Genomic DNA, 23,796 nt, shown 5'->3' on the forward strand with positions numbered 1-23,796 from the left:
AAAGGGCCTGCTCTTTGTTCCCCGCATCTGGTATACTGTGTTGTATAGTGTCTCTCAGCATGGAGTTTCCAATTAGCTGAAATGGCTAATAACTGTATTTGATACCCCAGAGGTGGGAACCTCTGGCTTGTGGGCCAGACTTGGCTTGCCATGCCAGGCCTCCCATGACGTCAGGTGTGGGCACGTAAGGGCAGGGCTTCAAAGGAACAAGCAGGACCTTACTGCGGGCTTCCAATTGTTTCTTTGCTGGAGTAAGGCATGTTCCCAACCACTCATCAGCTCATGGCCACTAGGACCACACCTTGCTCAAAGAGGAGAGAGCAATTTCCATTCATTGGAAACAGTGAAAGGTACCCCCTGTGGCTCCTTTGCACCACCAATATCAGGGGTGAAAGAAGAAGCGAGGGGAGGATCACAAAGGGCTTGGTGAGCTGCCCTATACTTCTCCTTTGCATCCCCGACATTGGAGGTGGGGGTGGACATTGGCATGGCCAACGCCCTCTCGTGTCAGCAGGAAAGATGACACACTTTTGGGAGCTGGCCCCTTTGGCTAGGACTCACTGAGAGCCAATGCCTGTGGTGTTGTGGGAACTTGGCAGTTTGAGGCAGAGAAGGTGATATTGCAATCCCTTGCTCGCAGAACCAACTCCAGTTATATGATAGCAGGTAAGGAATTCACTGCATTCCATGAGACCCATGGGAACCCCAGTCTCTGGCCCATTCCTTGTACAACTCCTTGAGTTTTGTGTTTTGTTGCATCAGTGGGTACGTTAACGTATGTTAGGAGATTTGAGTTTTTTGGGTAAGGTTAAGACTATTTTGGGTAGTTTTGATAATTTTAGGATTAGGAAAATGTTTGAGGGATAGATGCAATCACAACTTCCTGTGCCCAATGTTCATTGCCCAATTTCTCCTAATATTTTGGTGGGTCTGTTTGGCACATGGGCATCTGCTTGCAATTCAGACTTTGAGGTGGCTCTGTTTCATGCTGTCATCTTGACAACATTTTTCAGGGCTTTTGAATAGAGGAATTGTTGTTAGTGTCTAGGTTTGATTCATCTGGGTAGGCACTAGAGGCTCACAAAGTCAAACTGGGGAAGTGGTGATGTCCAAATTTGTGCCAGTCCAAGACTGATCAGTGCAGGAAGGGTGTTTTGGTTAATTTGGCCACACACACCCATGGATGAATTATGTCCAGTCTGGCCCCTTAGCACCTTTCTCCAGTTATGAGGAGTTCAGGATAAGCCTTTGTTTTGCCATCAGGATGGCCAACCACTCACAAAATATCAGTTCTAAGCTGTCACCAAATGTGCCCTAGCTCAGATTGGGGTTAGTGTTGCCCACTTTGGCACCCATTTCTTTTGCAATAGGGCTGCATCTATAGCAGCCAGGGTTGGCCTTGGGAGAGAGGATATACAGGCTGTAGACTGGTGGAAGTCTGGAGCCTTCCAGGTGTAAGACCTTCTAAGGGCCTTTGTTAATGGGATTGCACATTGGTTGTGTTGTTCACTTTGTTGTTTTTGCTTTGGCAGATGGCTGGAGGGTGCTGGAGCATATCAGAGTGCTCATTTGTGGTTGCAGCATACTCTTTTGGGCCAGTCACAGAGCATCACAGGCTCCTCATGGAACCCAGTTGAGGCTTTGTCAATGCAGAGTGGTACAGTGGCTGGGTAGATATTGCATGCTGTGGGAACGACTCTTGACTACTTTTTTGGTCCCCAAAGAAGGCAGACCTAGTGGTTAATTTTTTCTCATAATCCCTACATTCAGAGGAAACTGTTGTCTTAAAAAAGGGACTACCCTTTGTACCCACACCTTATTATAATTAATTTAATACCAGAAATGATATTTTCAGACTGGTGTGACTATTGAAAGTAAGACAATTTTATGGTGATTCCTCTAATAAAAATACATCCAAGTTCAAATCAAAATCTAAATTCACACCCATGATTAACCATCCCAGTACTTTGAACAAGTTGTTTTGTCCATGGGGATGTGTATTGAGAAAACGGAACAGATTCCTCATTAAAAATGGCATAATTTATCTCATTGTGAGATAAAGACCCTTAATTTCTCTGCTCAAAAATCCCACTATTATAATTAAACCTGCGGACAAAGGGGATAAGCCCCCAGTCCTCTGGGATACATGTTGAGTGACCAATGCAACTGGACAGGGCTGCTAAAACTGGTCCCACCACAAATGTTAGCCTTAAGCAGTTCAGGTGGGCTATTATCATCAAGTAGAAAGGAAGGTGGAAGGCATACAATGACGTGTAGAAAAAAGGAGGGGTGCGAACCCTGAATGCCAAAGGAGGGAGTATCAATATGTTTATTGTATCTTTTCTTAGAAGAAGTAGCTTATAATATAAAATGCCCAACGCGTTTCAGCCCATCAAGGGCTTTCATCAGGGGCTACAATCCAACAGAAAAACATAATCAGGACAGACATATATAACATTCATTATAACTGTTGAAATTCTTTACATTATATTATTAAAACTCATATTTTTTACAAAAATTCTTTACAAGAACTTTTTTCTTTTTGGGAAATACCCATTCAGCTCACCCACATTTACAAAGAAATAAAAGTGTAAATATATAAAAATATTTGCTCCAGTATAGTAATTTTGCATCTGTATATAGAGCTTTTAGCAACTATCATGTGAGTAAACTCTGCTATTTTGCAATATTTGAGATGATTTTTAAAGAATTACATGCATTATTTTTATATATTTACACTTTTATTTCTTTGTAAATGTGGGTGAGCTGAATGGGTATTTCCCAAAAAGAAAAAAGTTCTTGTAAAGAATTTTTGTAAAAAATATGAGTTTTAATAATATAATGTAAAGAATTTCAACAGTTATAATGAATGTTATATATGTCTGTCCTGATTATGTTTTTCTGTTGGATTGTAGCCCCTGATGAAAGCCCTTGATGGGCTGAAACGCGTTGGGCATTTTATATTATAAGCTACATCTTCTAAGAAACGATACAATAAACATATTGATCCTCCTTTGGCATTCAGGGTTTGCACCCCTCCTTTTTTCTACAGGGCTATTATCATCACCAGGTGCTTTATCAGATTCAAGTTTAGAATTAAGATTAATAACCTCTAAGGTAGAAACAGGAGGCCACTCTGGGAAACTATTTATGTTAGCCAATGATACCTGTTGGTGGCCTTGTTCCATTACATAAATACCACAAAAATGTGATTCCCAGGAATTAACAGGAATATGATGCTCCAGGCTGACTTCTGTATTCAGCCACCCCCTAGAAACTATTCTCCAAAAGGTAACTGAATAATTTGTTCTTGATGCTTTTATTAGGCACTGTCATGACTCTCTCTGATTCTGTTTCTTTTTTTCCTTTAATAGGCTTAATATCTTTATATTATTTTCAGCACAAATCATTTGATAGGGACGGTTGTCATATTTAATTCTTTATAAAGCCTATAGTTTTTAGTTAGGGAATTTTTCATGGCAATGTATTCTTGACTGAACCAAAATTTGAACTTAGAGGGGGAGGCATATTGTCTTACCAAGATTCAAATAATTTTGTAAAGCCTAAATAAGTTCTTGAAACCAGTCTATAACTGTTTCAGGAGAATCCACTATTAATAAAGCATCACAGAGGAAAGGGGTGTCATAGTTGCTTTAGTCAAAATATGTTATTGTCAGAAAATGTCATATCAGTTGGGTGCTATTCACAGTTATAAGCCTCTAAGTGCAGATCCCACTTTTGATATCTTGTTTATCATCAAAACTATGGTGCAGAAATCATTAGTATTGGGTTATATAGATGGTAGCACGGCTACATTTCTTATGTACACCAGTATTTTACATTCTACCCAAAATTCATAAAGAGGGATTTTCACTTCTAGGTAGACAATAGTTTCTGGATCAGGCCCCTTTTGGAACCACTCACTCAGTATTTACATTCATTTCTGCTGCGTAGTGTTGTCTCTGTGGATTCTTATTTTAGAGCCACCAGACATTTCGTTCAGCAAATAGAGGGTCTTAAGATGAATCATTCTATCTGCTTAATCACTTTGGATATTAATTCTTTACATACATCCTTATTCCTTGAGGGAGCTACACCCACAGTGGATAGGATACTAAATTTAATGTTCTGATCCTGATTCCCCACCATCACATTTTATTGGATTTGTTAGATATAATTTTGGTAAATAATTATTTTCAGTTTGATACTCAATTCTTTTTACAAATTAAGAGGGTAGCAATGGTTAGCCCTGTTGCTTTCAGCACTCCTAATTTGTCCATGGCAAAACTGGAGTGGACTATCATCTTGACTCTCTCCTGTAATCCTTAGAAGAAGCATGTCAAATTCTATAGACGTTACATTGATGACAATTTTATTGTATTCACACAGATTTCAGAGGTTTAGTTTCTTTTTTTCTTGGATCAATTTCATTAGTGAGTACATTGAATTCACATGTCATATGGATCACTTACAGATTTCATTTTTGGATGTCATGGTCTATTTTTGTCAATCCACAATTCGGAGCTATACCCAGAAGTGATATGTTTTACACTAACGCCGTGCACTATTAATAGGATTCTGTAGAATAGCTAATCTAGCAGATAGATTCCTTCATACAGGCTTAATTCATAGAACCTCAGGACATTATAGGAAATTTTACCTGTGGGCATTGTTCAGTGTCTACAGTTAAAGGATTTCATAAACCCAAGACAATAATAAGAAATATATTTTGAAATCATTCTCCAGTTCACCATTGAACTGGCAACTCAGTTCATGCAGAGTACATCATCATGCATCCACGTCCTAAATTGTATGTGGGACAAATCTCTAGACCTTTTGAGATTTAGGATCAATGAACACAAAAGCAAAATTCACACCCAGACTATGAAAGCCCTGCTAACGATGCATTTTATAAAATATCACTTCCAAGGTTCTTTAAGATTTTTTTTGCATCGAAACAAGTTCCAATGTATTCATTTTAAATCTGTCTCACTTTATGATTTATTGGCCATGAGAGCAGCATTCTGAATCCTGAATTAAAGTGTTTATCACCTGAGGGTCTTAATGATGAACTAGATTTGTCTGTTTTTAAAAACTACCTCAGAGATGTTTGAGTGTCACTGTCAGTCAGTGGACTTTTCCTATTAAGCTCAGTTGTTTGAATTGTTTGTCATATTTTATTCTGTTCCTTTAAATGATTCATGACAGCTGACCTTGATTCTCCACTTAAACAGTCATGGCTGGTAGTGTTTTACAGGTAGCTTCCATCCACCTTGCTTTGGAATTGGGTTGCCCTTTTTCAGAAGCATATTGGTGGTAAGTGTTCTCCCAAGGGTTATTTTCATAACAGCTTTTGAATTTATATTGAATTAGGCTTTTTACTTTTTGATTGCAGAGAATTGCTTTTTGCCCTAGGTTTTGGAAAGGCTACAGGTAAAGCAAACTATATTGGCTACTTCTTAGCCGTAGCTTTCTGTTTGTTTATTAATTTATGTTTTCTGTTTTGCAGTGAATTTAGTGGGAGAGTCAAGTTTGGCTGCTATTCAACACAGTAGAATGTTCTGATGAAGTACTGAAATGGAAACATAATCCGGAGTATCCATCAATATTTACTGTAAGAAATATTCGCTCTACTGTTGAAATACATCTTCCATTGTTTTTTACAGCTTCGTACTATCTAGTCTTGCTCCGTGTCTGAGCTTCCTTCTAATTATTGAGAAAATTGTTAATGTTTTTCATTCATTTTATCTATATTTTCATATCAATGCATTAGTTTTGTTTTTCTTGGTTCATGAATTCGTGGCTTTTGTTTTGTTTTAAAGCATTCTTGAGGGATCTCCTCTTGGTTTTATTTTCTCCTTCACAGGAACATAGAAAGCTGCCTTATAGTGAGTCAGCACATTGGTCCATGGAGCTCAGTATTGTTTACAATGACTGGCAGTGGCTCTTTGGGGTTTCAGGCAGAAGTATCTCCCTGCTTGCAGTCAGTGTAGACAATACTGAGCTACGTGGACCAGTGCTCTGATTATAAGGCAGCTTCAACTGACAGAGTAGGGGATATACAGAGATACTGCAGCCACTTCATTTGTGTCTGGGAGCCTTTGGCTTGCAGAAACCTCTATGTTAGTTTATCTTCATATATTTCTTATGTCACAGGTCTCTTATGTCTCTTATGGCATAGATTTTTCAAATTTGCACCCCATTACCGGTGTGCTTTACAAATTGTTGTTTAGAAATCCAAAACAACAGGTCAAGTGGCTCAAGGATGAGACAGCAAGCATGAGACTACTGCATCAACTGCCATGTGCCAGCCACTCTAGAGAAGATTTGCATTTTTATTAGCAGCCAGAGTGCCAAGTTGCACAATGATGTTGGCAAAAATTCTGACTTTTGACAGACTGCCAAGGCTTCGGAGCAACAGAAGGCACCTGTTCTGATACTAAGTTGCTTGGTCCTCAAATATTTACTTGCATATATATATATAATTGTTTCTTTTCTGCAATTTATTGATACTAAATACACTGATTTATCTATTGATAGAAACAGATATAGATGAATATATAGATGTAGAGCCAAACACTGCCATTATGACAGTCAAAGCCATAAGTCTCATAGCTACTTAGGACAGAGTGGCAATTGTAGTAGCCTAAAGTTTGTAGAAGATATTATGTGTTGACTAACATAGCTTGCAATTAGATGCCAGCAATGCAAACATTTGGTTCTGGAAAGAAAAATCTTATATATTGCAGGAACCACAGTGAATGTGATCCAGTATTTATCTTGCAGCTCTGCAGTCAGAGAAAAATTGTGCCTCCCCTCTGGACTCCAAGCAGGAAAAGCCAAGCCAGTGACATGATGGAAGAAGGGTTTCTTTCTCTCAAACATGCGCACCCACACATTGGTGTCTTCAATGGAAGCACTTGCATTTTCCCCATAAGATTATTATTTTTTGAAACTATTGGTATGGGGACTGAATTTGCTCTTCTACTTCCTGTACACTTTTTAAATCATTCCTAGATTGAAGTTAGCCTACAGTAAATCAGATGAAGTGTTAAGAGTCTTAAGACAGTGCTGCAAGAGAGGGTTTTTCTTCCAGTGATTTGCCAGCTCTACAACCTGATGCTTTCCTGATGCTCAGTCGTGAACAGAAGAGTCTCATTAGCCTCTGACTTTTCAGCCATTAACAGAAGAGATGGTGTCATTTGTTAAGCCCTGTCTCCAAATACTAAGGGAATCTAGTGTAAAAGCAGAGTGATCCCCCCTCCTATTGAGAGCACTCTCACAACTACACACTTTTCATTTCCCAGATCAAGTTTACCATCTGCTGCCTCCAAAGACAGAAATGCTGACACATGAAGCAAACTGAAGTCAAGAAGAGTCCCTTGGAAAACTTTCTAAAAACTACCCTAATACAGTCCTGAATAATTGCATTCACTTCATGGTGAGTCCTTTGATTAACTCAGGAATAAAATGTAGCTATATTGCCCAGGAAATTGCAGGTCTTCCTGTCTGGGGTGATTGTCATGCAGATTGTGCTAGGCTTGCAAAGGAATCATTTCCTCCCAGTTCCTGGAAGCCAAGTCCAAGGCTTGGATTTGAGCCATAGCCATGGATCTGTTGGCCAGAGAAGCAGGTGGTATTTACAACAGATGGCCCCTCTTTACTGGTTGGTAACTCTCTTGAGCAACATTAGACCTTCATAATGCTTTGTTGTGCTATGATTATACTGCCTCACATAGCATCACTTGTACCATGATAGCCTCTTAAGTCTTCCTTTCCTGCTTGCAAGGCAGTGATAGTTACCAGTCTAATATTGCTTTGCAGTCTTGCTTACATGGCATGCACAATTTCTGTCTCTCTTCCAAGTGATGAATAGGAGTCATCACTAGGGGTGGGATTTCCTGAAAAATCTCAATGTTGAGTTTATCTGCAGTTTTTATCCTAATTCCCATCTCACTCTTTAATCTCAATGATAAGCAAGTCTCATCCCCAAGTTCCACTAAAAATACAAAAAAATCCCACTAGTGTTGCCAGGTCTCTGTTTTTTGCCCAGACACTCTAGCATTTTGGGGTCCTCTCTGGGTGACTCACCCCAATCTCCGGACCCTCAGCTTTTATTTTTTTAAAAAAGTTTCTACGTGGTCTGGTTCGTGAGATATATACCAAAAAGTCAGCTACCCCCTGTGCAATGTTAAATGAGTCATATCTGGCTGCTCTAAGCCCGCTCTATCAGGTTTGTAGCCAATAAATAAAGTCAGGGTTGTCATTGACAAGGGATTTGTTGACCCCCAGGCAATAGCTAGACCCCATTGCAACTCCAGAAAACTGTTGGGGGTTTTTTCCTGCTTCTCCAAAAATCTCATAAACTGAATAAATTCATAGCTGTCAGCAATAGCAAACATCTCTTTCTATGTGCAGGAGAACTAAATGCCATTACAATGTGTTATGCTTTTCTAATTATGAGGAGTCAAAAAGTTTAAATTTTCCTGGCCTGTTGAAGAGGGCAGTGTTTTGAAAACCTTCCCAATATGAAGCTTTAATCCTCTACTTGCTTTTCTGTGGGTAAAGCTGCAATGATAATCTCACATACCAGGAGTAAACCCCATTTAATTCAATAGGACTTACTTTTGAGTAGTCATGTGTTGTAATTTAATGGGACTTTTGAGTGAACATAGCAAAGAATGATGTTTGTGTTGTAAATCTCTCCCCCTCCAATCCTGCTTTTAAAAGCTATTAGGCAGGGCTTACTTAGGTGTCACTGCTTTTATTATGTAGGAAACTAATACTGATTTTTTTTAAAAAAAAGTTCTGCAATGACCAACTGGTTTTGACAATAAACTATTATATGGGGGGTGTATTTTATATATCTGGGGTGGGGGTCTTTCCAATATTCCTGTGAGGTAGGGTTGGTGATTGGAAACCAAGGTAGCTCACAACAAGAAAGAAATCCCTTTAAAATCCAATAACCATAAAACAAGTATAAAACAGTTTGAAAACAGCTTAAAGTGGCATGATTCTGAATTTTGGGTTGAGTGAGTGAAGTTCCTTATCACTTGAGGTTGCCTCAATGAATACATTGGGACTTACTTCTGAGTAAGCATGCATAGGATTGCACTACAAACATCTTTACAGTCATGCTTATATACATATTTCTTCATACTATGTCCCAATAAGTATCTGATTTCATACTATGACTGTATGTTATTTCCTCTACATTTTCAGTGTGTCCTTCTTCCATGGGGTGGTCATGGTTCCCCTATGTTGTTTTCATCCTGTGGGGCAGATTAGGCTGAGAGATGGTGAGTAGCCCATGGCCACCCAGTAAACTTTATATCTCATTTCCATTTTAAAAAAAGAATTAAAACAATTTACATGCAGGCAAAGTTTATGAAATACATCCACAGAATACATTTAAAGCACATCCAACTTGCATTTAAAGCTCATGGCTTCTCCCAAATAATTCTGGGAAGTGTAGTTTCCCCCTCACAGTTATAGTTCCCACTCCCCTTAACAAACTACCATTCCCATGATTCTGTGGTGGGATTCATGTCCTTCAAATGGGTGTTGAATGTGCTTTAAATGAATGGTGTGGATCTGCCCTAGTAATGAAGTGCATTCATTCATGAATTGAAAAGAACGATTTTAAAAGATACTTTTTTAAAACAGGAAGAGCCGTAGCTCAGTGGTAAGGCATATGCTTTGCATGCAAATGTCCAAAATTAAATCTCAGGAGAAGACTATTGCCTAGAATCCTGGAGATCCAATGCTACTCCGTGTCATCAGTACTGAGCAAGATGGTACCAAATGGCCTGAGTTGGTTTAAGGCAGATTCCTTTCTTCCTAAAAGAGAAAAGAAACCCAAAGGCTACATTGACTCAGAAATTTATTTATGTATTTTATTTACAACATTTATATACCACTTTATTGTAAAAAACCTCAAACCAGTTTACAGAAGGAATTAAAACAATAACATTTTAAAACATTCAAAATAATAAAACCAAGAATGAGTTAAAAACAGATAAAAATATAATAGCTTCTACATGCCTAAACAAAAATGTTGGTAAAAGAGAATTCACATACCCGGAAGTGTGGCTGCAATTGCTGTTGTTCCTAAGCTGCTACCTGTGAAGATAGACCAAACCATATGTGTTTTCTCTCTGTCAGTTGGAATTGGGTTGGCTATCAAAGTGAATTTATAGCAGCCCACAGAGTAGGCAGAAAAGGGTAGAGAATCTTCTTACTCTTATTCATTTCTCAGACTTCTTTCTGAAGTGAAGGGTCAAGTCTGTAAAGGAGTTTGGAGGAGCTGTGTTAAAAGGCAGGGGCAGAGTATTCCAGGCAGGGGGTTGCCAACCCTGCTTGGATATGGATATCTTTGTAGAGGATCCCTAGTCAACAGCACAATCCAAACCATATCTACTCAGAAGTAAGACCTACTGAGTTCTATGGCACTTAGTAAATGTGTTTAGAATTGCAGTCTTCAGAGACATCCATCTTTACTCCTGAGTGCTCCCATCTAACATCTCCACAACACCAACCTTCCTTCTTCCTACAATGGCTTTCTGGCAACTAGCCTGGCCTGAGGGTACTTAAACCCTTCTTGACAGAAGCAAGTGGTCTAGAATAAATGTTCTCTACCCAGGCTCTCTAAGCAAGTGAGAAGGAATTATCCCATCACTTCAGCTGGTCTTGGGAACACCATGTTTCAGCTAAGATTTCTATCTTAATTTCAATCAAAGAAATGTTTTTGTTTGAATCGTATGCTCCAAGCAACTGTGGTTGATGCTCAGAGTATCATGCTTAATGACATCACTAGGGCCCACCCCCGGTGACATCACTGTTTCTGATCTGGCAACCCTAATTATATGTATGATATTATACACATGTATGCATAAAACCTCCAGGTTTCCTAAAGTGACCAGCACAGAAACAGATACATACAACAATGTCATGCCTCTTCTTAGATGGGGAAGGGTTTGCCCTCGCCTCTCCCCTTTTCCAAAGAGGATTTGGAAGGTTGTCTCCTGAAGAGAGGGGGCTGAGGGAAGGACCACATGGAGGCCTATTGGCCAATGGGGATGCAGTTGGAGCATAGTACCCCTGAGCCTTCCTCCTTGTGTTCTAGCTATCTTGTGTCCTCCCCACATGCAGCATGGGCTGTTAGTTGCCTGCTGAAGGGGCTAAGTAGGAATGTTTTGGTGGGCTTTCTTGATTGGCCTTAGGATCCTGCCTTTTTGCCGCCTTCACACTGTTGAAATGAATTTGATTGGCCTTTGAGAGTGGCATAGGCTGGTTTCCCATCTGAGCAGGTGACGAACTTGGGGATAAAATTATTGAGTTAAGGACACAATTTAGGAAACTGCCAGTGCTTATATGCCTTGGGGGACCTGAGGGTGCCCCTTTCAACCTGACATGCATTTTGAGTGAATGCTGGTGCCGCTGGGCCTGGGTGCACATGTTGAATCCATGGCTCACCTAGCAAGGTGGGAGTAATTTCTGCTCCCTTCTCTGCTGGAAAGCCTCAGCCTGTGGCTATAGCACATGCTCAGGAGTCCAGAGGGATGCTACCCAACAGAATTAGTTAAAATATCACCTCCCTGTACTTTCTGAATTCAGTTAATCTGGTTAATTTGTCTGCAGTTCTTCCAAGCTGTTATATTAATAAATAAAACCTTTATTTCAATGTCATGTCTCATGAGTCTTTTTGGGGTGTGTGGGGGCAATGCATATAACTGTATAAAAATATACATGTATTAATATATTCATAATATTATGCTGAAGAAATATTGGACAGCATGAGATAGACTCTTTATCCATATTATGCATATATGTATCCTTTGCACATAATATTGCATATAATTGTCACGAGCCTAGAGAAAGATCTGAAGCCAGAGTGATCTGAGGAGGAGGATGACGCCAAATGGGATGCAGGAGAAGGGGCCAGTCATCTGGGACTTATTGATGAGATTGATGGGAGGGGCTAAGTGAGCTGTATGCAGAGACACCGACCGATACCATCATTGGGGTTGAGTTGCCAGCCCATTCCGCTTTCCCACCTTTGGTGGTGGATCTGCCTCTTAGACTGCCTCTTGTTGCTGAACCACCATCAGCATAGGAGAAGATACCAGAGGTGGAGCAGGGGGAGGACCTGTCCGAGTCTTTCCCACCTCCATTGCTATGATGCACAGATGCAAAGACTGAACTTGTCAACCAGCCTACTTGTAGGAATGCCCGCTTGCAGTTCTGAGCTGAGAGACAAGCCCTGTGCAAGTAGTCATGCCCACCCAGTCCTCCTTAAGGGGGATGTAGGGGTTTGTCAAGTGTTGCAACATCTTTGCTTGTGAAGCCATGCCTAGTATTGCTTTGCAGTGTTCTGAATGCTGTGTGATCTGTAACCTGATCTATGTTCCAATCTGCTAGATTGTGGATTAAAGCCACTGGCAGTAACCGAGCCAAGAGTCCAGAGTTTGAATCTGTTGGTGAGAGCCAGGACAATAACTAGTGGAGGTTGTGTGTTTTTTAATGACAATATATGAAACCATACGCTTGTTAAATATCCCTTAAGTAAACTTGTTATTTCCTGGTTATAAATATTTTCTTGGTTTACCAAGAGCCTGATCCTTGGCTGGGGTTTTCACAGACCAGAAGGGTGGGCAGGGTATTTACCAAGGCAGAGAAACAGTATCAAATGGTGGCAGCGGTGAAGAGATAGTGTATCATCAAGTATCCAGGGCAACCCAGGGCTGTATGCTTTATTGGCACAAAGATACAGGGGGGTTGTGGCCTGCAAGTGCACCCAGACACACAGTAACAATACGCCAGAAAGGGACTAAGGCAAAGTCCTAAAGCAGTATTGTTTACAGGGAGTGGCTGGTGGTGCTGCCTAGCAGCGGGATCTTGTGAGATCTGTGCTAGAGCCGGTGAGAGAACAAATAAAAACCAGGATCCTGACTGGAGGGACCTGACAGGTGGTGGCCTGAGGTGGGATCCTGACACCCCCATCCCTAATTCTCAAGAAGTTCTGTTAGCTATTCTTTAACAGGATTTACCTACTGTAGTCTAATAAGTGTTTGGGCCCTAAGACACACAACCAAAGTGATTATTTTATAAGTTCTCACATCCTTTTCACACCAGACTCTCCATGCCTTTTACAATTCATCAGTTGAGGTCTTATCCCACCTCCCTAGGTTTAGGATGGTGGAAAAGATCAGTAGAATTACAGCCCTACTTCTGTTTTCCACCTTTTCAGTTGAAATCCTCCACAGTTGTCTGGGGGGAATATTAGGATAGATGAGGGTTAAGAAGCTGAATCTTAATTAGGATAAGATAGAAATACTGTGGGTTTGGGAAATATGAATATCTGGATGGAGATCTGGATCTAGATAAGGCCATTCAAACACATGAACAATCAGTTACTCTTGGACTCAGCATTGTTTATGAGTTGCTTTATATCAACTTAGGCTGGCTTGGCAGCTGCCATCCTTTCTAAAGATAGCTGACCTAGCCACAGCGATGCATGCCTTACATCCAGGTTAGATTACTGCAATGCATTCTATATGGGGCTGGACTTAAAGATGGTTTGGAAACAGCAACTGGTACAGCTAGATGACTTGTGGAAACTGGGCACTGAGTTCACATTGCATCTATTATTATATTTTAATTATTTATTAATTTTATATATGCCCTTCCTCTAAAAGGAGCAAAGGGTGGAAAATACACAAACAATAAAACAAGTAAAACAATATCTAAAACCAATTCTAATAAAAGATGCAGACTGGGATAAAGTCTCTACTTAAAAGGCTTACTGGAAGAGGAAGGTCTTGTATTAGTTTCTGGGTCAAACTGAAAGTGCTTGTTTTGGCCTTTAAAGCCCTCAGTGGTTTGGAAACATGTTGGTAAAAGGTCGTAGCTCAGTGGTAGAGCATCTGCTTGGTATGCAGGAGGTCCCAAGTTTAATCTATGGCATCTCCTGGTAGAGGTGAGAAAGATTCCTTTCCTGAAATCTTACCCATCAGTATAGACAGTATTGAACTAGATGGACCAATGGTCTGATACAGTATAAGGCAGCTTCCTATGTTTCTATCACAAAAAACTGCCTGCACCTGTGTGAACCTGCCCAAGCATTATTGTCAGCATCTGAGATGCTGCTCTTTGGCCCACCAGTGAGAGCTGTTGGGTACTAGAGATGGGGCTTTCTTAGTGGTGGCCCCACACCTTTACAACTCCATCCCCCGGAAGATATGACTTCATGACCTCATCACTGCTGGTCTTTAATAATTGTGCCTTCAGAGTTTTTAAAGTCTGTGTTTGGCTCAATTGTGCTGTTATTGAAATCAAAATCTTTAGCAGATGGAGGGGATGGTTATTTCATTTAGAATTTTGTAAGCCACCTTGTGAGAGCAGTATTTCCTGAAAGGAGGATTAAAAACATTGTAAATAAAAAAAAAATAGAAGGGGTAGCCTCAACATAGATCTAGGTAGAAAATATCTTCAACAGTTTTTCTGTCTCTCTCTCCTTGTGGGCTGGCTACAGAAGCCGAGGAATGGGTGAAGGTGTAAATTCTTCCAAGGAGTAAATGGATTGACTCCTGTTCTGACCACAACTTCCAACCCTTTCTGTGTTGCACTTCAAAATCAAAAAGAGATCAGATCTCCAGAGAGAGGCACCCCTTCATTCTGTGATGTTGTTAGCTAACAAGTGCCTCCTATCTCAGCTCTCTTCCTTTGTGTATCACTCAAAAACTGCAAGCAGTCTTTTCTTCCTTTCACAGACATCTATATTACATCATCCTTAGTTAGGGGGCAGGGGAAAGTCTGTCCCATTGAGAAGGCTTAAGAAAGATTTAGCTATCAAGAGCAATCATTTAACAATTAGCTTCTACGGAGATAAATAATTTGAACTGACCTGGACTATTAACCTGTAGTTTCCATAACAAAATATGTTGCTTGGCAACTTTGCCAGGACTATTAAGGGAGTCTGCAGTAGTGAAGCTGGATTCAGCAACATCTGCCCAAACTCTCTATATTACAGCACTATATTAAAATTTGATACAATAGAATTTAGTCAGTCTTTGAACTGTGTCCTACTAATAATGGGCTAGCTCCTCTAAGCCTGAGTTGGAATGGACCTGACTCAGTTGTGTCTGATTCAAATAGTGTCCCATTAATTCATTTATGTTTGGCCAGTTTAAATAGGGTAGTATTGTCTCCATAACACCTACCCCAGAACCTGCTGAAGTTTCCCATTGTCCCCTTCCCTTTCCCCAACTTACCTTGTGACAACATGAGATCTTTCTGGTGCCTTCATTAGTTCCTAGCTCAGGAGTCGAGAACCTGTGGCCCTTCAAATGTTGCTGGGTTACAGTTCCCATCATCCCTGAACATTGGCATGTTGGCTGAGGCTGATGAAAGTTGGAGTCCAACAACACCTGAGTGGCACAGGTTTCCCACCCCTGGCCTAGATGTTGCCATATGTAAATGCCTAGGTATGTAAACACCCCACAACAAGTATTTATTTATTTATATTAATAAATATATATCCTGCCCTTCCTCCCTAAGGAAGCCCAGGGCAGCCAATATTTGAGTTTATGGAACACTTGAAAGTCCTCCCTCTTGGACCAAGCATCTTTTGGTACTAAACAAACCACTCAAGCAATTGTCTTAAATGTTAAATGTACAATTATTTATTATTGTGATTTTTATTGTGTTAAGATTTATGGGCATTTATACTATGTCCTCCATCTGTCTTTTCAATCAATCAATCAATCAATCAATCTCTCTCTCTCTCTCACACACACACACACACAACACACGCAACACACACACACACACACACACACACACGGTGTAACTGACACCTGCCATGAGTGCTTGCTAGTAAGATTGCAGCAAATGAATCAAGAGATTAGCTAAAATGAGCCATATTGACCAATTCTGAACTTTGAGGGAATCTTGGCCCTAACTGAGATAGGCTCATGGGACCAATCAATCAATCAAAAGATTTTGAGCCCTGCTTTTGTTTAGCCCCACTGCTAGCTTTGAGGTTTGACAGTACTTCTTGGTTTGAAACTGTACAATATAATACAATACATCTTTGTTAAAATATGTATCTGTTACACTAAGCTCAGGAGCTAGAAAGTGGCAGCTCCAACTGTTCAGATGGTCCAACTGGACATAAACTGGACATAAACAGCAATGCCAATCACATACTTACTCGCAAACAGATTCAGGTTCACAAATGCTATAGGATACTATCACTCATTTGGTGATTCATAGTCAGTCACACATCACCATCAAAACATGAAACTTTAGGTGGCTTTTGGTTGTTCCAAAAAGCAGTATAAGTGGATGTGAGAGGAACTTGCACATTTGCAGCTATGCTCACCCAAGAGCAGTGTGAATGGGCAGGATGTATTTGCGGCCTGAGGTTAAAGTCCTGGCTGCCATTTTAAAAGAGGGCAGTTGCACTGCATGTGTGTATGTATGTGTGGCATGATCACATAAGGGTGGGGCAACAGGGTTTATTTAAGCCCATGCCACCTACAATCTCTCTTTGGATCACAACATCCATCCTGCCCTCCCATTGCTATGGTGTGACCTGGGTTGCTTCAGGGCTGAGTAGAATTTTTTATTCTACCCACCCTCATCAGCAGGCAGATTTTTTGCCTACTCCACACTGTGGCGGCTGGATGGAATTGAGTTAGGGGGTGCTGTGGTTATGAGGCTGTTTTGGCTAATTTGACAATTTTAAGGTTACTAATACCTCATCAAGCTAGTCTTTTAAAAAAAAAGAAAAAGAAAAAAGCTTATTGTGGGTTGAAGCCACATTGGCAAATGAAAAGAACACAATGCTGATCTAGCCTGGAAAAATGTAAAGAGATTTCTGGATAACATTTTTTTAAAGGTCTTTTAAAAAGAGATAATGGGCTGATTTTAGGGCATAGATTTGTATAACTGCTTGCTTCCCACCTGCTCAACATATATATGTGCTACATAAACAGATATTACAAAAAACAAGTCTCCTGTACTATCTCCTCACAAGGAAACTGCTATTTTGAAACTGTTCTAAAATGTCTTCCAATAAACAGGATGAGCAGAAAGCAATAAAAGGCAAAGAAAATAAGCTGCAAGTTTACAGAAGAAATGCATTTCATGAACCTAGTGGGACAGTTCCAGAGATGGTATACAAATGAGTTCTATTTTCTATTGATTTACATTTTAATCTGAGATGGCTCCATATAATATTTAACATTCTTTTTGTTTTCCCATCAGCCTGTCACCCATAATCTCCTCCATATAGTTTGTATCAGCAGTTCTTCCATATGCATGTGTGTGTACAGAAAATTCAAAACTGAGATTATAAAGTGAAACAGTATTTTATGTAAACAAGCTGTTCCATAAAAATGAGTACCTTTTTCCCTACGTTCTTGTAGTGGCTAGCATTTTGCAGGTCGTATTACCCTTCTCTCAGAACAGCTGCACTCTTTCTCAGTTTGCTTTTGGACCTAACTCAAGGTGCCAGTTTTGGCTTTTAAAGCTTGAAATCAGATGTTGCTGATCTATGGCTCCCTTCATCCCTGGCCATTGGTCATGCTTGCTGGGGCTGAGGGGAGTTATAGTTTAGCTTTAGCAACATCTAGACAGTCGCAGTTTCCCTTCACCTGGTCTAAATGACCTGGGGTCCAGAGTACTGTATATGAAGATACACCTCAGCCAATATCCTCTTAAGATCTTCAGAAGAGACCCTCTATGTTTTCCCTCACTTACAGTTAGATTTCAGACCATGCCAATTGTGCAAATTGACCCCCCAGGGAGCCATGTGTGGCTGGTTCTATCATGATTTTTAAAGAGCAGTTAAGGCCTTCTCTTGCAGGCCAAAATAAACTGCTTTGCCATTATTTTTCTGATACTTTTATGTCTTGACTTGTCATTTTATTTGTCTGATTTATACTGTTAATTGTATTGCATATTTATTGTTCTGTAAACCAGGGGTGGAGAACCTCAGGTCTCAGGGGCCAAATGAAGCCCATCAGCCCTCTCTTTATGGCCTTCAGGACTCTTCCTAGGCCATATTATATCTGCTGGCCATTCCCTAGGGTACTGTTCTCACCTGCCCTGGCCTACGCAATACTTGAGTGTTTTTGCCAAGCTGGAATACATTAATGCCTCTTGCTTGCCTGGATGGGGATGTGCATGGAGAAACCTGTTGGGTTATTTGTATGTGGATGAAATGTTGCTTATTGTACAAAGGTAGGAGCCATATTAATTGCTATACCCTCTTTTTGCCTCTGATCTCACCCATCACTGCCATTTGGCTCCCAGAAGGTTGCCCACAAGGAAATGTGGCCCTCAGGTCGCAAAAGTTTCACCACTGCTGCTTTTGGTAGTTCCACCATCCTCAGAAGCTTGGGGGGGTTGTCCAGGAGAAGGCATTCTCTGGCAGCCCCTAAGCTGTGGAACTCTCCCCACCAATATACGTCTGGCAAACTTCATTGTATAACTTTTGGTGAATGCTGAAGACACACCACTTTACACTGACCTTCGACACGTGAGATGCACATTTTTAGGACCCGCCCTATTTTCTGCGGTGTTGTTTTTAACTGTTTTAATTATGTGTTTTAAAATTGTTTAACCCACTCTGGGACTTCTGAATGAAGGGTGGGTAATGAGAAGCAGCAGCAGCACCACCACCACCACCACATTCTGAAAGAGTACTTTGGAGAATAAAAATATAAATAGGGGAATTATTATCCTCTAATATTATTAACATACTATTTTATACAAAGAACTGTCAGCCTGCTTTAATACAAAGAATTTAATAGACACTGGTATCTCATTCTGCCTTATAAATCCAACGGCAAAAATATCCTAATTGATAAAGTAAACCTTGCATGCTGGACTCGCTGACACAGAATAAGTGAAATGAAATCTGTAGCTTGGAGACAGAAAATGAAAGAAGAAAACACATTTTTATTTTCTTCTGCCCTTGACATCTGAAGACAGCAAGAAAGAAAAATCATCTAAATTATCAAATGCCTACATGCTTTTTCAGTTGAGTTGCTACTGGGAATTTCTCATTGCATTTATGCTGTAATTCTATTAGTCAGGTTTGCTTCACTGAATTCAGTTACCTTCATGTTTACAGAGAGGAAAAATCTAAACCATTTGCTAATTGTTTTACTATTTTCTTCCTACTGTTCCTAGTGCAGTCTTCTCCATACAGTTTGTAGATTCTTGATTCTATGGAGAGAAGTGAACGTGGCTCATAAAATGAGTAGTCAATAACCAACTTTGCAAGTGAGCTTCTGTAAATGTATATCCTTCCAAGGTGATTACTACAGTTAGCCAATAAACTCAGCTTTGGCTCTTCTTCAGTGCCAGAAAGTGAGGAATGAAGAAAATAAAGCCAGAAAATAAATATCTATAGATAAAGCAGTATCAGGCAGGCAGCTGAAACTGAAAAGAACATTTATCAACCCTGCTGGGCTTCTACATGTAGACAGTGGGCTGTGCTCAGACTTGTGGCTCACAAGTTATGCAGGCCTGATATACAGATCCCCCTTGCACAATAAAAAATATAATATCCATAGGTAAGGCAGGCAATCTCTATATCGTATTTCATGCCATGGGTTATACTGCTTCTGCTGTTGCTGCTAAGAAGACAGAGGAGCTTGCTGGGTGTGGTGATGCACACCTTTACTATATCTGAGGGTCTCTTCAGTGGGGTGTGTGAGAGGTGGGTGGGCTGTCTGTCATTGCTCTCTGCTAATGTATGGGCTGTGTAGCCATTTCTCTGCTTTCAGTGAAGCCTTCTCCCCCCCCCTTATTGACCTGTGGGGGTGTGCTTCCTTGGCATATGTGATGGGTGGGTGCAGGGGGAGGAGGTGGGGTGTGTGGAATAGTGTGCGGGGTTGCAGTAGCTTTGTACCTGAAGTGCCAGGGGCCATGTAAGTTGATTTATGGTGCTGATCTAGAGCACATGAGTTGTACATGTATGGTGGTGATTGCCTGAGCGTGTTTTGGGTGGGGTGGCCATGACTGGTGTTTTTGAATTGGCTGGTGACAGCAGACAGGGGCTTAGATTTTCCAATTTCTGGGGAAGAGGCTGGGCGGGGCAGGGCCAAATTTAGGAAAAGGTGGGTGTAGGCCAGTGGTTATAGTGGTATCTCAGAGATCTCCTGCTGTGTCCTGTCTTTGAAATTTGCTTTTAAGAAGGTCACTTTAAGATCTGCAAATATACATGCATGTACATAGGATAAACTGGTCAGTCTCTACACAAGAGAATAAATGGACACAAATTTGACATTAAGAAAAGTAACACTGAAAAGCCTGGAGCTGAACATTTTAATCTTCATGGCCATTCAGCTGCAGGGGTCTTGTTTCTCCTTCATTCAAAAAGGTGATTTAACATGAAAATGGCTAAATTATAGCATTATGGGTGCCTTTATTTGGTAAAGGTATGGTTGTAGTTTCTGAGCCAGTGCTGAGTTCACAACAGTTGCTGTTCAAATTCAAAGTAGTGGCAATCTACTTCTTTTCACTGCAGACTCTTAACCAAGTATCCTATAAATGAGTGCAAGCATATTTGGCAGAAATTCCTAACAGCTGTGAAGCACATCATGAAAGCCCCAATTAGGGTTGCCAGGTTCAATCCCTGAGACTGATCCTGTATCTTTAGAAGAAGAGAAAGTCAGCCAAGTGCAGGTGTTCTTGCAACCCTGTAATGGGAAAAACCACAAGGTGGAATTCTCCCTTCCTCCTGCACAACTTTTAAAGATACAGAAGACCTCTTGGAGGCTGGGCCTGGAAACCAAGAGGTCTTTTGTATCTTTAAAAGTTGTGCAGGAGGAAGGGAGAATTCCACCTTGTGGTTTTAACTATTACAGGGTTGCAAGAACACCTGCACTTGGCTGACTTTCTCTTCTCCTAAAGATACAGGATCAGTCTCAGGGACTGAACCTGGCAACCCTAGCCCCCATAGCCATGCCTCCAAGGAAAATCCAGAGTCATGCCATTGGGAATTTGTATAGCTTGCTTTTCTAACACACTGCTTAAAAACATCACAGATATTCAAAAGAAACAAACCACTAATAAAATTGTATAATTTCATTTATGCGGCATGACTGCAATCCTCTGCAGAGTTACCTGGGAGTAACACCATTGAACTCAGTGGTGTTTATTTCTGCTGTACAGGTTCAAATTGTAAAGCACATTTAACAAAAGAACTTCAGACAGCTGAAATAAAACATGAGTATAAGATAGAGGGGTTCTCATCATGAGCAGCCCATCAGATCTTGGTTTTTCATCAGACTTCCAGGAAGGCCACCCCAAGCCATGGCACAGTGAGCTTCTATTAGACTCAAAGACACAAGCTTCTCCTCGGCTCCAGCATGGGGAGGCCCCCAGCCAGGAGCCATCCTTGTTCCCATGGCAACACATCTGCTTTGGAACAGGTCCATAGAAGTGCTAATAAGAACCTTGACTAGGGTTGCCCGATATCTGGATTTCAGCCAGATACTCTGGCTGTTGGGGGTCCTCTCCGGGTTTCCAGGTGACTCACCTTAATCTTGACTCTCAGCTTCAATTTTTTTTAAAAAAAAAGTTTTCTAGGTGGTCTGGTTTACAAGATATACACCAAAATGCCAGACCCTACCCCATTGTTAAATCTGTTTAACAATCTGTTATAGCAGCTCATAGCTCTAACCCCGCCCTTTCAGGATTGTAGCCAATAAGTGAAGCCAGGGTTGGGATTGGTTGACCTCCAGGTAGTGCCTAGACATCATTGCAATGCCAGAAAATGGTGGTTTTCCCACTCTTTATGTGAACATCTCATTAACTGGGTAACTATATAGCTTTCAGGGGGTTTTTCTTCTTTTGTGCAAGAGTCAAGTCCCAGGCTCTTGAAGAGGGCAGTGTTTTGAAAACCTTCCCAATACAAAAGCTTTAATCCAATACTTGCTTTTCTGGGAGTAAAGCTGTGTACCTGGTGTAAACCCCTTTGAATTTAATAGGACTTACTTTTGAGTAGATATGGTTAGGATTATACTGTAAATTAATGGGACTCTTAAGTGAACATAGCAAAGAATTGTGCTTGTGTTGTAAATCTTACTCTTCCCCTCGAATCCTATTTTTTAAAGCAATTAAGTGGGGCTTACTTAGGTATCACAGTTTTTATTATGTAGGAAACTAATACTGATTTTTAAAATGTTCTGCAATGACCAACTAGTTTAACAATAAACTATTATATGGGATTTATTTTTTTACATCTGCAGTGTGTGTTTGTGTGTATGGAGTCTTTCCAACAACCCTGTGAGGTAGGGTTGGTGATTGGAAACCAAGGCAGCTCACAATAAGAAATAAATACCTTTAAAATCCAATAACTATAAAGCAAGTATAAACAATTGCAAAATAGCTTAAAGTGGCTTGATTCTGAATTTTGGGTTGGCTGAATGAAGTTTATTTATTATTTATTTATTATTTGATTTCTGTCCCATCCTTCCTCCCAATAGGAGCCCAGAGCAGCAAACAAAAGCAGTAAAAACACTTTAAAACATCATAAAAGCAGACTTTAAAATATATTAAAACAAAACACCTTTAAAAACATTTAAAACTCTTTTTTAAAAAAGAAAAGGTTTAAAAACATATTAAAAAGCAATTCCAACACAGACACAGACTGGGATAAGGTCTCCACTTAAAAGGCTTGTTAAAAGAACAAGTTCCTTATCACTTGAGGTTGAAGTTCTCTGGACATTTCCCTGTTTGAGTAAGCCCCACTGAATGCACTGGGACTTACTTCTGAGTAAACAAACATAGGATTGCACTATAGATATCTTTACAGGTTGTTTAAATAATAAACATATTTAATAGTCATGCTTATATAAATATTTCTTCATGCTATGTCCCAATAAGTATTTGATTTCACACTATGGTTGTAGATTATTTTTTCCTCTACATTTTAAGTGTGCCCTTCTTGCTTGAGGTGGTCATGGTTCTCTATTGTTTTCATCCTGATGGGCAGTCAGCCTGAGAGATGGTGAGTAGCGCATGGTCACCCACTACAATTAATAGCTCATTTATTTTTGAAAAATTAATTAAAACAATTTACATGCAGGAAAATTTTATTAGGTAGATCCACACAATACATTTAAAGGGCATCCAACTTGCATTTAAAGTGCATGACTTCCCCTAAAGAATCCTGGGAAATGTAGTTTCCCCCTCACATTTATAGTTGGAGCTCATTGGTAGGGCATATGCTTTGCATGCAAAGGTCCAGAATTCAATTTCTGGAAAACACTATTGCCTGGAATCCTGGAGAGCCAATGCTAGTCCATGTCATCAATACTGAGCTACATGGTACCAAATGGCCTGAGTCAGCATAAGGCAGATTCCTTTGTTCCTAAAAGTGGGAAGAGACTCAAGGGCCACAGTGACTCATAATTTTATTTATGTTATTTACAACGTTTATATACCACTTTATTGTAAAAAACTCAAAGCGGTTTACAGAAAGAATTAAAACAATTAAATTATTGGCAAAAACAGTTAGACAGGTATTTAGAAACATTCAAAATAATAAAACCAACAATGAGTTAAAAACAGATTTAAAAACACAATAGCTTCTACATGCCTGGATAGGCTTGCCTAAACAAAAATGATTTTAGCAGGTGCTGAAAAGAGGCATCTGCCTAACGTGAATAGGCAAGGAGTTCCAAAGCGTAGGTGCTGCCACATTACAGGACTGATTTCTTACAAGAGCAGAAGAAGTACTATGTGGCACCCATAACATGGAAAGCACAGTTT

The 23,796-nt window shown here is 40.2% G+C and overlaps 1 long non-coding RNA gene across 1 annotated transcript; it reads left to right on the plus strand.

The window, feature by feature from the left end:
- The first annotated feature begins 5,230 nt into the window (after positions 1-5,230).
- Positions 5,231-17,165, plus strand: LOC133385795 (uncharacterized). Its single transcript, XR_009762960.1, has 5 exons — positions 5,231-5,316; positions 5,510-5,614; positions 7,308-7,441; positions 9,223-9,299; positions 17,088-17,165. It is a non-coding gene; the product is annotated as an uncharacterized LOC133385795 (long non-coding RNA).
- The last annotated feature ends 6,631 nt before the right edge of the window (positions 17,166-23,796 follow it).

The sequence above is a fragment of the Rhineura floridana genome, chromosome 5 (genome assembly GCF_030035675.1).
Source record: "Rhineura floridana isolate rRhiFlo1 chromosome 5, rRhiFlo1.hap2, whole genome shotgun sequence".
NCBI lineage: Eukaryota > Metazoa > Chordata > Lepidosauria > Squamata > Rhineuridae > Rhineura > Rhineura floridana.